Genomic DNA, 16,415 nt, shown 5'->3' with positions numbered 1-16,415 from the left:
TACAAACCTGCAGATAAATAAAAGAGCAGTTCACAGTACAGCAGGTGTCACAGATAAACAGTTATGAAAGAATCTGAAAATTCAGCTGTAGAGAAAGTGACACCAGGAGTTGGAAGAACAGAGAAGAGGGACTCCTAATCCAGGAGTCTTGCAGGAAAAGTAAGAGTTTGCAGCAAAGAAAGTAGAAACAATATGCCTAGAAGAGACTAAGACACCAAGGCAAGAGCCTAGTGTCTTTGGGGGAATACAAATTGTTTGGTATGGCTGAAGCACAGAGCATGTTAAACACTGAGAGAGAAAGGGACAGAGCGATGAGGGCCAGCAGTGGAGGGCCTTCCAAGTCAAGCTCATTGAGTGCGATGGTCATTGAATGCAATGGAGTGTTGTAAGCAAGAGAGTGACTGGTCACATTTATTTACACTCCAGAAAATTGTGGTGGCTGCTTTAGGGGGAGTGATTCCTAGAAGGCAGAAGATGAGAAACCAGATCAGAATAGAGCAGCCATGAAGATAGCAAGGGCCCAAAACTAAGGCAGTGGGAGAGAGGAGAGCCCTAGGGTTCATCTGCTTTTCAAAATTCCTTTCCTTTGAGCAAGTTCTCTCTTAACTCTGCCTTATCTCAGCTGCTTTTGCATCACTTAATTTACTACAGAAACATCTTCTTTGATAATATTTCTATATTCAGGTGATCAACCATCATGGTTTACCCAAGACTATACCAGTTTTTGCACTGAAAGCCCTGTGATCTGGGAAACCCCTTAATCCTGGGCAGGCCAGGACAACCACTCAGCTTACAGAGAGACTGTGTACTGGATAAAAGAAAAATTCTGGACCCAGATTGCCTGGATTCAAATCCTAGCCCAATTATGAATCAAGTATAGGACCTTGAGCAAGTTACTTTACCTCTCTGTAGTTCAATTTCTCCACATGAAAAATGGAGATGATGCAATGTAGTAATTACCTCACAGGGTTATTGTGAAGATTAACTGAGTGAATAATATAGACTGGCCTTTTGTATCTGTGGATGCAATTTCAAGATAGGGGCTAACTCTAAAGGACTTGGACATCCTGAGATTTTGATATCCACGGGATCGGAAGAACCAATATCTGGTGAATACTGAAAGACAACTATACTATTTAAAATTTAGACTGATACCCAGAAAATTGTATTTGCCATGACCATTCTGAAATTATAGCTGTTATAAACCTACTGGGCTTCCCAGCTGGCACTAGTGGTAAAGAAACTGCCTGCCAATGCAGGAAACATAGGAGTCACAGGTTCGATCACTGGGTTGGGAAGATCCCATGGAGGAGGAAATGGCAACCCACTGCAGTATTCTTGCCTGGAAAATTCCATGGACAGAGGAGTCTGATGGGCTACAGTCCATTGGGTCGCAAAGAGTCAGACACGACTGAGCAACTGAACACGCATAAACCTACTGCCTTCTGGTTTATTTCATTTCTGTCCCACACGTCCTCTTGCTCTGTCATTATTTCTTGGATGTCTCCAGATCTTTCATTCAAGCTCCCAGTCACCTTACCCAAGGATGGTGAGAAAAAGTAGTTCTGTGATCCTGGGGACTCTGTTATCTGTGGGTAGCCTCTGGGAGCATTAAATTGAATTTAATAGTGTTGAAGGCCTTTAAGATTCTCTTCCAAGTGGGCTACTTCCTGATATCCTCAGGAATAGGGAATTTGCACCTGTTTCCTCTGAAAATGAATTATGCAGGGGTCTGCCTAGGAGTAGGGTAGGATGGGGTGGGGCATTTGTATGACTTATATGGTTCTGTAAGGGCTTTAGGGACAAGAATAGGGAGTGGTCCTTCCCAAGTGACACATTTGCAAAGAAACTGAAGTAGCTCTTCTGGCTGACAAAGTAAGATTTGGGGCTGGGACATTCCTAGGAGGGAGCCTTAGCTGTGCCTAGCAAATGAAACAGTCATTGTGAACTGCAAAGAGAGGAAGTGAGTTGTCCTAAGGAGGAACAGTCAGCAGCTTTTCCCAGGCACCTGGCCACATTTGATTCAAACTGTTTATGAAAAATCCAAAGAAAGTGGGTACTTTCAATCAATCTGATGATTTAACCTTGCCTCAGAGATGAAACTGGGTAACAGAGCATAACAAAGACTGGGATATTTATCCCATTGCTCACCAGAGAAAGTGAGGGTGTGGGGCCTGGCAGAGGTGAGAGCCAAGAATAGAAGACTCAAGAATAGGGAAGCAATAAAATCAGAAAAATCAAAAGCTTAGTGGAGAATCCATGTCTCTATCGCCCAGCTCACCCTAAATGGAAAATGTTCATTGTCCTTTAAAACAGGAAGAAGAATACAATGGAGTTGGGTTGAGATCTGGACAAAACTCCACAGGCGATTTTTAAATAGGCTCCAAAAAAGCATCAACATGGAAGAATGTTTTTCTGTCCTCAGAGCTGTTCCTAGGACATGGTGACTAAAGCTTTTCCTCAGAGCACTCACATAGAGCAGCTCCAAATTTTTTAAACAAGGGTTTCTAAATTGTAAGAATCTTTAAAACTTACTATTTTTCCTTTCAGAAATTAGAACATGAGTAAGTGTAACACCTAATAAGCAGAAAACTTAGTTGAACAAGAAGCCGCACATTGCCCACCTTGTTATTAACTCTCATCTGTAGTCACAAGCAACTCCAGGCTTCCATTTGACCAGTTTAGCCTCCAAGCAGAGAGAGACCTCTTTCCTTTGTTTCCAGAAAGAGTGCCAGGATTGGATTTTCCAGGCCTAGGTTGGATCATATGCCCATCTTTGAAACAATCACAATAGCCAATGGCATGGCTCTTGATCAGCCAGGAGCAGGTCATACAACCATTTCTGGAAGGTTAGGGGTACAGCCCCACCCAAAAAGCACAAGGATTGAGAATGAGGGAAAAGTGTCTTCTTTACCAAAGGACAAAGTGTAACTATCAAAGAAAGAGGTGATGGATGTCACAAATAGGGGAAAAAATGTGTCCACTACAACTTAGTGTCCAAAATTTCAATTTTCTCAATCCTCTCTCCTAATGACTAGGTCAATTCCATTTCAGTCAATACATGAACTTCATGATAGTGAACCTCTATTCTTCCTGAGATGGTGGAGGTCAGGGACTTCAAGGAAAGAGTTTTATTTTGCAATGGAGTCCTTGGATCATAGAATATGGAGGGTCCCACCCAAGGGCACTGAATCTAAGTTTTAGAATCGTTTGGCGTTTCTAGCTCAGGGACACTAAGGACTATCTCTTTGTTTCATTGATGACAAATTGTAGCAGGCATTGTTGAGGGGATGTGGAAGTTACCACTTCCTTTTGTCCCCTCAGCTAAGGTCAAATGCTAAGGTCAGCTTGGGCTTGGGAAGATGGCAAAGGGTAGCTGGCTGTGGGTAAGTGACCTCATAGGTCTTGGTCTTTCTAACCACAGGGATTAGAAGAATACATAAGAAGTCCCTAGCAGAAATACTTATCCGGAAACATCAGCTTCTGAGGACAGAAAGCCACATAGAATCAGGGGGCAAACTGCAACGGATCCTAATTAGTCCATCCATTTGTCACCTATCCTCTCATTTTATAGTTGAAAATATAGAAAATACACAGAAATATATAGGACAGCATAACATAGAAATATAGAAAATGAAGCTCACAAAAGAAAAGTAGTTTGTCTAGAACATAGCAAATTGGTATCCAAGCTGAGACTAGAGCCCAGGAGTCTTGGATTTCCTTCCAGAGTTCCTTCCATGCCACCTTATGGCCTCTTTTGAGTGGATCCTGGCAAAACTATGCTGAATCTCAAACAGAATTTAGAATCAAAAGTTTCCATTTGTCTTGGGAATATGGGACTCCTTTTTGTAACCACTTACTCTTGACTGGACTTTAACATGCAGATCTTGGAAAAGGACCTCAATCCCAGGGCACAAAGAGAAGTTGGTATAGAAAAAGCTCTAGGCCTCTGCTCCCTAGAAGAAACATGAACCTGGTGTTATTTCAGATTTGGACTACACATGAACTCTGGGGACACCATAAGCACAACTGTGCTTCATGACTCGTGGGATCTTAGTTCCCTAACTAGTGCTCACATCCGGGCCCTCAACAGTGAAAGCACAGAGTCCTAACCACTGGACCGTCAAGGAGTTCCCCAGGAAATCTTCAAAAGCACGATATCTGGGCCCCTCCTCCTGGGGAGATAGATTCAGTGGATCTGTGTGCTGGAGCCCAGAGAACCTGCATGTTACCAGGAACTTACCAGGAAGGAAATATTAATGAAATGCTTTTCTGGAAGAGAGAAAGAAAAATTAGCTCAGAACTTTAAAGCCGTTCTGATATAAATGCTTCAGGTGCTTATTACAAAGAGAAAATGAGAATTCCTGGAAAGGGAAGGAAGTTGAAACCCAAGAAGCCGTAGAGAGAACAGTGGAATTAAGCAGGTGCCGAGTTTCTGCTGTACTGCACTGTGACCACAGGTCATACCCAGCAGATCAGCTCCTAGCCCAGACTTTGTTTCCCTGACTCTACCCACCAGTGACTGTGTGATTCTGTGAATTCCCAGTCCTTAGGGCAGTAGAGCATTAGTGCAAATCAATCCCTTCTTGGTATTTTTATAGTTTCTGAACAAAAACTACTCACACATTGGCTTTGTGCATCTGCTAATCCCGTTAGATTCTAACTCTCAACCCACCCCCCTACACCCCTCTCCCTTGGCAACCACAAGTCTGTTCTCTCAGTCTGTGCTGACTCCAAAATGTAAAGTAGATGCCTCTGTTATCTTCTCAGAGAATCCTACACTTTTTTTCCATGGCATTTATCACAGTTTTTAATATATTTATTTGCATGATTTTTTTTAAATATTTATTTATTTGCTGCACTGGCTCTTCACTGCCGAATATGGAATCTTAGTTGCAGCATGGAAGATCTAGTTCCCCTACCAGGGATCAAACCTGTATCCTCTGCATTGCGTATGTGGAGTCTTAGCCACTGGACCACCAGGGAAGTCCCAAATCACTTTTTTTAAAAAAAAAAAGGTAACTCATGCAATAACCACATATTAAATGAAAACTGTATAAATTATATATAGCAGGGAAAGAAAATTAGCTTCATGCTCCTGACCCCCTGATTCTCAGCTCTTCTTCCCACAGCCAAATGCCATTATATTCTATAAAAATTCTATATAGTTTTGTGGGTCCATGTAATTATTTGTTAAATGGCTATCTCCTATATTAAACTGAGAGTATGTACTGTGTATATTTGTTCATTGCTTTATCCCTAGTGTTTGGCACATAATTAGAAATTCATCAATGTTTGCGGGGTAAAAGAAAGGATCTCAAAAGAAGAGAGAGACTGGGTCAGTATCAGAACTGCCAGCTTTTGCACATCTTCCCTGCCCCCTCAGCTCTGAGCACACAGTAAACTTGACCAAAGTTCCTGCGGGCTCCCAGCTCTCCATCAACACCTTCTGGAGAGTAGCTGCTTACATGATGCTGAAACTGTAGTTCCCTCATCTGTCTCTCAGTTGTCAGTGAGCTCCTCCAGGGCTGGGACCATGTTTAACTCTTTTAAAATGTCATGTTAAGCATCTCAGACATTAACACTTTCCAACTGGCTGCTTAAACTAACCTAACTCATTGGACTGTTGACTCCTTTGCAATTCTGTTCTCAGCCTGTCAGAGCAGCTCAGAGTTATTATTTTTCTGATAAAGACTAGCGTTTACTTCAACATCTCTAGTTTAGAGAGATGCACTTTACCTAAGCCTTCCTGCAGATTCTCATTCCTTTTGGGACTCAGTTTCCTCATCTATAAAATGGGGGTGGTCATGCCAACCTTCCAGGGTTGTTGTGATAATTAAATGAGGGCTTATGTAAAAGCACTGAGCACATCAAGGCGATTGTTCAATTCTCAACATCCTTTCAGCAAGAAGAAGAGTCTAGGTGTCTGTTTTGCTGAAAAGAAGAGAAGCTCTCTCTGTGTAGGAAGTAGGGCAAGCAGACAGGAACTTTCATTCCGACCTACGTTCAAACACTATTGAGACAGTGATGTGCAAATCACTAGTGAAGTAAAAATTGCCCACTTTGGACAATGACTTGAAATATAATGATTGCATGTCAAAGATGCTGCTGAGTGATGCATCCTCAGGACAGAATACAGAGACTTAAGAGGTTCCTCAAGGCTATATGTGGGGTGATTCATATAGGTGATTCAGTGGTTAAGAATCTGCCTGCCAATGCAGGAGACATAAGAGATGCGGATTTGATCCTGGGTCGGGAAGATCCCCTGGAGTAGGAAGTGGCAACCCACTCCAGTATTCTTGCCTGGGAAATTTCCATGGACAGAGGAGCATGGCACACTACAGTCCACGGGGTTGCAAAGAGTTGGACACGACTGAGCACACACGCAAGGCCAAATGCAGTCTGGTCCCCCCCTGCCCACTGTCTCATCTTGCAGCACTTCCTCCATCCTCCCCTCTAGGGTCCAGCCACACTGAACTTCCTTCATTCTTCCACACACCCTTTTGATGCCAGGCTTTTGCACATTCTTCCATCTTCCGGTCACCCACTTATTTTAAGCTTAAAAATTTCTTTTCCAGGAAGAGCTCTCTTGACCTCCTGAACCAGAATAGGTCACTGTTGTGGGCCACCCCACAGAAACCTGTCCTCCTCCTTTCCTAGCACTCATTACATATATAAATTCCCAAAGGGCCTTATTCAACCATCTATGTATTCGACAATCATTTCTAGAATTCCTACTATGTGCCAGGTCTTGTTTGGGAGCCTGAGGATACAGTGGGAGGCTAGATAAGCCATAGACCCTACTCATGATACTAACATTCTAGTGAGGGAGGTAGACAATAAACAAATAAGCCTGCTCTTTTCAATGCTGCATTTGCAGAACTGGACATTGTATACCCCCATACAGTAGATACTCAATAAATGCTTGTTGAGGTGAAGGAACGTAAGTAAGGGTGAGTGGCAGCCAGCCTCAGGGAAGAGGCAAGGGTGGCCAGTGTCAGAATCAACGTGCCTCACTACTGCAGGATCATTTCACCCTGAAGATCTGTTGAACTTACAGGAGGGATCAAAATGGGCTGGAGTCTACCCTCTCCTGTTGGTCTCTAAGAACATGAGCCTGGGGAGGGGAAGAACTAGCTTACCTTCACTTCTGTCTGCCCTGGGCCTGTGTAGGCATATAACAAATAGGGGTAAATGAATGGGCACAAGCTCCAGACTTGCCAGATGATCTTATCCTCTCCTGTGCATTCCTGTGCCAGGCACTGGCTAGCTGGTTGCCAAACCCATTTCCTCTTTCTCATAGACACCCACCTAGACTATGCTTTCCCACTTCTCTTATAGCTAGATGTGACCACATGATGAGCTTTTGTCAGTGGGATGTGGACAGAAGTGATAGAAACTCCCATGCACAATCCTTCATGTTCTTGCTACATCACAGTGACCTCAGAGGTCGAGTCATGTATTAAAGATGGCAGAGATCCAAGATGAAAGGACTTAGGTCCCTGAACTAATATTTGGAGAAGAGCCTCCCATTTATTAAGAACACCCTATTTTTTTTTCCTTTTTTTTTGGCTGTGCTGCATGGCATTCAGAATCTTAGTTCTCCAACCACAGATCAAACCTGTGCCCCTTGCAGTGGAAGTATGGTGTCTTAACCACTGAACCACCAGGGAAGCCTTAATAACACCTATTTTAGACTTGATCTGAGAAATAAACCACTGTGATGGACCACTAAGCTGGGCATTTACCTGTTAAGAGCTGATAGCATTATCTTAATTATATAGTTCCTTACTCTGTCCAGGATGATGATACCTCTCCAGCCCAGAGCCTCTCCTTTGGAGCTAAGCTCCAAACTTAGCTCTACAACTAAGCACCAGACACCCTACTGATAGGGTGGGATGTCAAATGTGGTCAATACTGGGCTTACTCTCTTTATCCCCAACCAGCTTCTACTTCTCCAGTAAGGCCCATCTCAGTGGATGGCACCACAGTCCATCCAGGCACATAAGCCTAAAACTCAGAGTCTTCCTTGACTCTTCTCCCTTTCTCTCCTCCACATGCCTCATAAACATCTCTTGCATTCATGTACTTCTCTTCTTCCTCACTGCTCCCACCATCAGATACTGCTATCTGGTTACTACAATAGCCACCACTAAACAGTCTCACTACTCTACCATTGCTACCCTTCTAGCTTGCTCTCCATACTATAGCCCGAGGCATCTACTCAAAAGCAGATCCAATCACAGCATCCCCTACCCACCCTTACTATTTTTTAATTAATCAAGTTTTAATTGACATATAGTTGATTTACATTGTTTCAGGTATATAGCAAAGTGGTTATATAAAACCTTTTTCAGAATATTTTCCATTATAGGCAGTTATAAGATATTGGATATAGTTCCCTGAGCTATACAACAGATCCCTGTTGTTTATCTATTTATATGTCATATATAGTAGTATGTATCTGTTAATCCCAAACTTCAGATTTATCCCTCCCCCACCTCTATTCCCCTTTGGTAACCATAAGTTTTCTATATCTTCTTTATCCATTCACCTGTTGATGGACATTTAGGTTGTTTCCATGTCTTGGCTACTGTGAAGAGTGCTGCTCTGAACATTGAGGTACCACACTTACTTTATACCCTAGGCTGGCTCCCTATCACCCTGCGGATCCAGTATAAACTCCTTGGCAGTGTCTTGAAGGCCCTGCATGATCTGAGCCAGCCTCCCTCTACCTCCTCGCCCCTCTGCTGACCCCAGCCCAGCTGTCTGCCCTCCTGTCACAGCAAATTCAGTTCCTCATTCATATCATCCTCCCTCCCCCAACTGACTGTTCCTCTGCTTAGAACAAGCTTAACCCCTCTCTTCCCCTGGGCCACATCTGCTCATCTTTTAGGACTCAGCTTGAATTTCACTTCCTCAAGAAGTGGCCTCCTTGACCCCTGGAGCAGGCTCACCCACCTGGCACTGCCTACTGCCCATCACAAGTCTCTTGATACTTGATTGGTGTGACTTGTTTAATTGTCTATCTTTCCTGTTAGAGTGCAAATTCCAAGAGGGCAGGGCCTGAGTCCTGTTCAGTCTTGCGTTCTTAGCTTCTAGAACAAAATAGGAATCACTGTATGACGGTAAATGAACATATGCTCTCAGTAAACTAGATCAGTAACTATCAACTAAAAGTTGCAGTATGGCCTCTCTCAGCAGCCTCTTAGGAATATCAGTGCTCTTTCATGATAGCAGTTAATTCTCAGAGTTTCTCTGTGATCTGAGTCAGTGGTGATGTGCTCTGATTTCTTAATGAGGAAACAGAGCTCCAAGGGAGCAGGTGATCTGCCCCAGGGAAGCAGAGAGGTGAGGCAGTCACAGGGATCCAACTATGACCACACCACCTCCACCTCCCCCCACCCCACTTTTCTTGTTTCTGAGCACCAGGCGGAAATGTAATGTCATGACACACTGGGGGATTTCTTTCTTCCACAGCATTTTTCTGATGTGACTCCAGCCTGGGGGGTTGGGGGAGCACAGGCCACAGCGGGAGGGAGGCGGTGGCGGGGAGGTTCGCTGCCACCACATTCCTCAGCGGCCTCCGTTTGCATAGCTCTGAGAGAGAAGAAAGAAGTTAGCAAGCTTTGGCAGACGCACTGGGCATTCAGCTCCTGTTCTGGCAGCTGCAGAGCCTGGGCCCAAACACATACTCTGCCAAGGCCAGGGAGGCCGGCCCTCTCCCGGCCCAGGCTGCCAGAATGAGGTAGAGGAGGTCAGGGCCTCTGCCTAAGATGGGGGATCACAGAAAGAGTCCCCTTCTTTCTGCCTAGTCTGGCAGCCAGTTGGCCAGGAGCCAGTAAGTGTGCATGCATGGGGTAGGGAAGTAATGTCAGTACTTCAAGGCAAATCCTTCCAGGTTAGAGGGCTGGTGTGGACACTGGAGAGCCTGGGAGGCTATCTCTGCACTTGCACACCCTGGAGATATTGGAGGGGAAGCCTCTGGACAGATGTCCCCACCCAGTTGCTGGGGCCACTGCCACCAGATTCCAGAGAGGGCCACAAGTCACAGACCACAGACCATAGCTTGAGAAAGAACATGCCTTGCTCATCATGGAAACCAGGCTTCCTAGGAAAAGGTCACATAGTTGATGTGGCTGTCATCCAGACACCTTAAAAGAAGCCCTGTTCCTACTTTTTCTAAGGACGCCTGCCCGTAGAGAAGGCCTGAGATAATGGGGATAGCCGCTGACCTATTGTGCCCGGCTCCAGGCAGGACCCTGTCAGAGCTTCCCCCCTCTCAGGAAAGCCCAGTGCTGTATGCACATCCATAGCCTGACTCTGACTTGTACCCGCACAGCCATGAGTCTGGCAAGGAGACTGCCAACAAGATCCACCATGGGAAAAACCAGCAGAGGGCTAGAAGTCGGAGCTTGTCAATAGCTATCCTGGACTGAGTATGTCCTTCACACTGGGTATTATGATAAATGCTTTACATGCACCATAATCCTCACAAAAATCCTAATAGGAAAAGTGAAGCTTTATACAACTAGAAATTATCATACCAAGTGAAATAAGTCAGAAAGAGAAAGATAACATATGATATCACTCATAACTGGAATCTAAAATAACACAAATGAACCTATCTATGAAACAGAAACAGAATCACAGACATAGACAACAGACTGGTGGTTCCCAAGGGGGAGTGGGTTGGGGGAGGGATGGAGTGGAGATTGGGGTTAACAAAGCTAAGCTTTTATATAGGACAGATAAACAAGGTCCTACTGGTTAGCACAGAGAACTATATTCAATATCCTATGATAAACCATAACAGAAAAGAATTTTTAAAAAGTAAAGCTTTGAGAGGTCAAATAACTTGTCTAAGATTATTATACAACCAGAAATTGGCCTGGTCAGGATTTGAGGACTTCCCGGATGGCTCAGCGGTAAAGAATCCACCTGCAATGCAGGAGCCGCAGAAGCTGGGGTTTCAATCCCTGGGTTGGGAAGATCCCCTGAAGGAGGAAATGGCAACCCACTCCAGTGTTCTTGCCTGGAAAATCCCATGGACCCAGCTTTGTCTAATGCAGAGCCTGAACTCTTAACCTCTCCCCTATTTTCACTCATTTCTTTATTCATGCATTCATTCATTTATTCAATTGTCCATTCATGCATGCATCAAGCATTTAGTGAGAGCCTCTGATGAGCTAGGAACTGTGTCAGGTACAGGCAGAGAGAGCTGGAAAAGAACACTCTTCAAAAAAAAAAAAAAAAGAACACTCTCCATGACTTCCATGAGCTCACAGTGGGAAAAACAGATGAGCAATGACCATACACAGTGCAATGGAAGCCATGGGAGAGGAAAACCAAAGCTGCTATGAGAAGAGGACCAATTTTCCTTGCATTGTCCAGGCCCAGGTGCTGTGAAAGCGCAGAGGAGGAGTGACAAACGCAACTGGGACCTGTGGACTTTCTCCAGGTGTCCAAACTAGGAAAGGATGTTTGTACCTGCAGGGTGGAACTTGGATCAGGCTTCTCTCGCCTTGAATCTTGGGGTCTGGAGTTGCATCCGCTGGGCAGGAGAGCACACTTACATGCAAATGGACCTGATCAGGCCCTCCTTACCAAGCACAGGGCTTCCCAGGGCCACTGATCCACTCAGTACCACCGAAGAAACAGAAAGAAATCAAGCCTTCCTAGACAGTCTTGGGTGAGAGTGTGGTATACATAACCAGGCTTAACCCAGACACTAATGGCATAAGGAAGAACAAGCTGGTAGCTTCTTCCTTTTTTCACACTCTCAGTGAAGCATGCCTGCTGTTGAAATCTGGAGGACAACAAAAATAAAACCAGTCTCTCATCATAGGGAAACCAACCCAATGACTTCTAGGTTACAAGGAAATGAGGGTTGGGGAAAAGGGTGACTTAATTCCTCCCATCTGTCTGGTTGCTGCACCCACATCATACATCTTTGGGGAAGCCTCCCACACAGACTATGAGCCACTAACTACAGCACTCCAGCTCTGAAAGGAGCCCTTTTCCTTAGATGCCCTGTTGTTTAGTAATGGCCAAGATGCTGGGAGGGAAGAAAGAAGGGAGGGGACATATTCTCTGAAGAGCAAGAGGGCTGGCTTCCTTTACAGCTGTGTGGGTGGCAGTGAGCTAAGAGGTCCCATTTTCTTCTCCATCAGTCAAGGGGGAAATCAAGAAAAAATATGCAATTTTAAAAATTCAAAAAGAAAATCCAAACCACAACAACCTCCAAATTACATTAACATGGTGGTGGCCTGACACTCCAGAAACCAACCATGGAAGGGGCAATTCTAACTTCCCTCTTCTGCTCTCAGACAAGTTTAGCCTTTTCCTTTTTTCCAAGAATGACACTGCCTGGTGTCCTATTCCTAGAGGCCTGTCTCAGCTTGGGCACCTTACCACAGCAAGAAGGAAAACACAGAGCCTTCTTCTCTCTTTGGAGAACAGGGGTCAAGATAGAAGCTTGAGGTCAGTGAGGAGCCTGGGCCCTGCCTGATTAGGCAGCATACACCAAATTGCATTCATTCCTCTGAGTTTCAGGGCCTTCTTCCATTAAACTGGAGATAATAATACTACCCATCTCCCCCAGGCACTATAAGGATTAAATAAGATCCTCTAACAGAAGAGTTGTGAAATACCATATGTCAAGTGTCTTTTCTTTTTTTCCTTTTTCTATCTTCAAGTCCTTCTTATTTACCTTTTTGGTTCCATTTTTCTCCTCCTTGCATCTTTTTCCCACCCATCACTCTCACTTGTAGTGCCTTTCTTTACCTCATTTGGACTTAATATGTCCATGAAAGAATTCTTGATTTCTGTGGCCCTTGTGAACATGCCTGCCCTGTTCCTTCCCATCCTGATGAACAGAACCATTATGTGGCCAGTTTCTCAGGTTAAAATCCAAGAAATCAACCTTGATTCTTCTCTCTCCCACAGTGCCCACCTTTGATCCACCAGCCTATCTTATAGGTGGTTCCTCCAATATGTATCCTGTATCTGACCACCACCTCCTCTGCTCCCACCGTAATCTTGGCCACCATTGTCTTGCCTGGATGACTCCAAAGGTCTCCTAACTTTTGTCCCCTAAGACTCCTTCTCTGTATATCGAAGTCATATGTGTTAAACGTACATCAAATCATATCACTCCTCTGCTCAAAACACTCCACTGGCTTCCAGATTGTTCACCACAGCCTACAAGGCCCCACATGATCTGGTCCTTACCTCCTTTTTAAATCTCCAATGCCTATGCTGCAGCTCAGGGGTTCTTTTTTTGTCACACATACATACTAAGCTTATTCTTTGCGTGCCTGATCTTGTCTTGTCCCAGTTCAGATGTTATCTCCTCAGAGAGACCTTTTTTGAGCCACCTATATAAATTAATTCTACCCCCACTGACTCTCTAGCAGAATACACTTGTATATTTCTGAAATTATTCTATTTCTTTATTTACACATGTATTGTTGATCCACGTGTCATTCTTGTTCACTGTTCTCCAGAAACAGGGATAGTACTTGGCACGTTATAAGTGCCCAGTCGATTTTTTTGAATGAGTAAATGAATGTACTTGCTACAAGACAACTTCTTCTCCCTCCCCTGCTTCCCACAACTCCATCAAAATGCCCTCCCTCTTCTTCAGAGCATGGATTTCATTGGAAGTTGACAGAGAGGCCTCTACAAATATTCACTGAATGAATGAAGCTAAAATGACTTATGTCAACTAAGAATGCTAGCCTCTTAACACATGGCTGTTCCCAGGAGTATCAGCATTCTCAAACAGGAAGCTTGAATTTCAGGCACCGCTGACAAAGGGAAAAATTTCAGGCCAGCCAAGTTGAAGTGATATGTTTGGATTGAGTTGCTGTTCCATGGCTTCTTAAATCCACAGATATTTGTTAAAAACCAAAACTGATGACAAAATGTAAGACAATTGAAAAGTATTGCTTGTTTCTAAGGAAAAGAACTGTGGACTGAGAATCAGAAGCCTGGGTTTCAATCCTGGATGTGCCACTAATTAGCTTTTTGGACAGGTTGCTGATGATAATCAACATTTACTGAGCATCTAACATTTGGCTGGCCCTGAGTAAGGCACTTTACTCACACATATAATTTCTGCAACTCTTCCAGGTGGGTATTTTTAGTATGTCTAGTTTATAGGTAGGAAGGAAGGTTCAGAGAGGTCAGGTATCATGCATGAAACAGTGGAGCCTAGACACGGGCTCAAGTGTGTATCAGGCTACACTCCTGCTCCTCCCCTGGCACCCTAATAAGGCACCTTGGGGCAGGAGAAGAAACTCTGAGGAGCTGCTCTCTCAGATTCCTTTGATGGGATTTCTTCACTATATTGTTTTTGGATTTGGGAGGAAGAGAAGATAAATATGACCCCAAGAACTCATTTGGGAATGTAGTTAGTGGTTAAAGGATTAGGTTAACAGTCTAACTTTACCCCTTAACTTAAGCAACTACAACACAGGAGAGTCAGAGCACTTCTCTCCTAACCCAGCAGACCCGGTTCAGTGAGCACTCAATGACTGTTAAATCTTTATTAACCTGATAACAATGATTATGAACATCATAAAATAAAGTCTCTCCAAGGCTGCTGAAAGGGAAGTTCATAGACAAGAGGTAGATGCTTCTCAGTACTCACAAGGGCCCAATCTCTTCTGCTGACCAATCTTGAAAAGTGGCTGATGGTTCAGAGGCTCCCAGAGTCACTGTATCAGCCAGGTAGATGCCCAAGGGACCTCCTCTGAGGATGCTGAGGAGAGATTTCAGCAGCAGCAGGGGCAGGAGGAGAAAGCAGCTGAAAGGCAGGAAGCCCAGAGCCCACAGGAAACATTAGCTGTGCTCAGAAAAGCCCAGCCCGTGTGAGGACTAGAGGCTTGAAGCTTAGAAGCAGGAAAGGGAGCCCCATGAAGAGTTCAAAGTAACTCATACTCCAATTACTTCTGACATCTATACCATTTTTTCTGACTACTACAGTAATACATTGGTATTTTACAGAGCTTTGCATAATGCAAATAGCAAAAGAGTCCCCTACCCAAGTTTTAAGAATCTTTGAAGTTTAAACAAAAAAAAAGAAAAAACAAAGAAGAATCTTTGAAGTTTAGTACCTATAAAAAAATTGCACAAATCCCACTCAATAAATTTTCTCAAAGGGAGGGGGCCCCTAGGTAGTCAGTACCTAAATCTTGGAATATAACATTATCAGAACACCAGAAGTATCACCATCTGTCCCCTTCCAGTCATTACAGATCCTAATAGCAATCCCTTTCCTGATTTCTTTCCCTATATATTAGTTTTAAAATTTTAAATAAATGGGATCACACAGAATCCTTTTGAGTCTGGTTTCTTTGGTTCCGCAGTATGTTGTGCTGTGTGCTCGGTTATGTCTGACTCTCTGCAACCCCATGGATTGTGGCCCACCAGGCTCCTCTGTCCTTGCGATTTTCCAGGCAAAAATACTGGAGTATGTTGAGATTCATCCATATTGCTATTTAACATTTCATTATATAGCTGCACCACAATGCATTTATTCTTCATCAAATACTCATGAGCAATGGGGTAGTTCCCAGTTTTCAGTTATTGTGAATAATGCTAAGATCATTCTTGCACATACCTTTTGATGAGCACACATACTCATTTGTCTTGTGTATATCCCTGGAAGTGCTTGGTTACAGGTGTGCATGTGTTCAGTTCTGGATATTCAAAGAGATATAAGATCTCTATGTGGGCTCCTGGAGAAACTTCACAGTGTCACAACTCTCTACGAGAAGAGGATGAGGAGGGGGCATCCATTAGCTCTTGTTCCATGGCCTCCCAATGGATCTCTGCCTCCAGTCTATCCAGGGCACCATGACCTGCCCCAATTTCCATTCACCCTGTCATCCCCATCCATCCTCCCCAACAAAGACCCTTCTTTAAACCTAACCACACTTCCAGGGCAGTACTCCATCCCGTATCTGTCCATTTGCTGGCCTTGGACTGGATTTTAGTCATCTCTTACATTCACTTATCCACATAACAAATATTGTGTGCCTACAACTCAATTACACTGTTTTACAATCTGGGATTGGAGCAATGTCCACACCCCAATCTTCATGGAGCTAGCATTCTAGTAGGAAGAGATAGACAAAAACAAATAAGAATATGTTAGTGGTGATGAAGGCAGTGGAGAAAAATAAGGCAGAATAACAAGGAGAGCAAGAGTGGGCTGGGAAGGAATGTGCTATTGTGTAACAGGGTGGTCGGGAAAGGCCTGCAAGGCAGACAAGATCTGGATTATGTTTTAAATGATCACTGAGTTTTATGTTGGAAATGGGCTATATGGGAGTGAGGAGGAAGAAAGGGGACATCACAAGAGTCTGGGTAAGAGAGAATTCCCTGGTGGTTCAATAGTTAGGACT

Source organism: Bos indicus x Bos taurus, chromosome 7 (genome assembly GCF_003369695.1).
Source record: "Bos indicus x Bos taurus breed Angus x Brahman F1 hybrid chromosome 7, Bos_hybrid_MaternalHap_v2.0, whole genome shotgun sequence".
NCBI classification, from domain to species: Eukaryota; Metazoa; Chordata; class Mammalia; order Artiodactyla; family Bovidae; genus Bos; species Bos indicus x Bos taurus.
Note: the sequence above shows the minus strand (reverse complement) of the source record.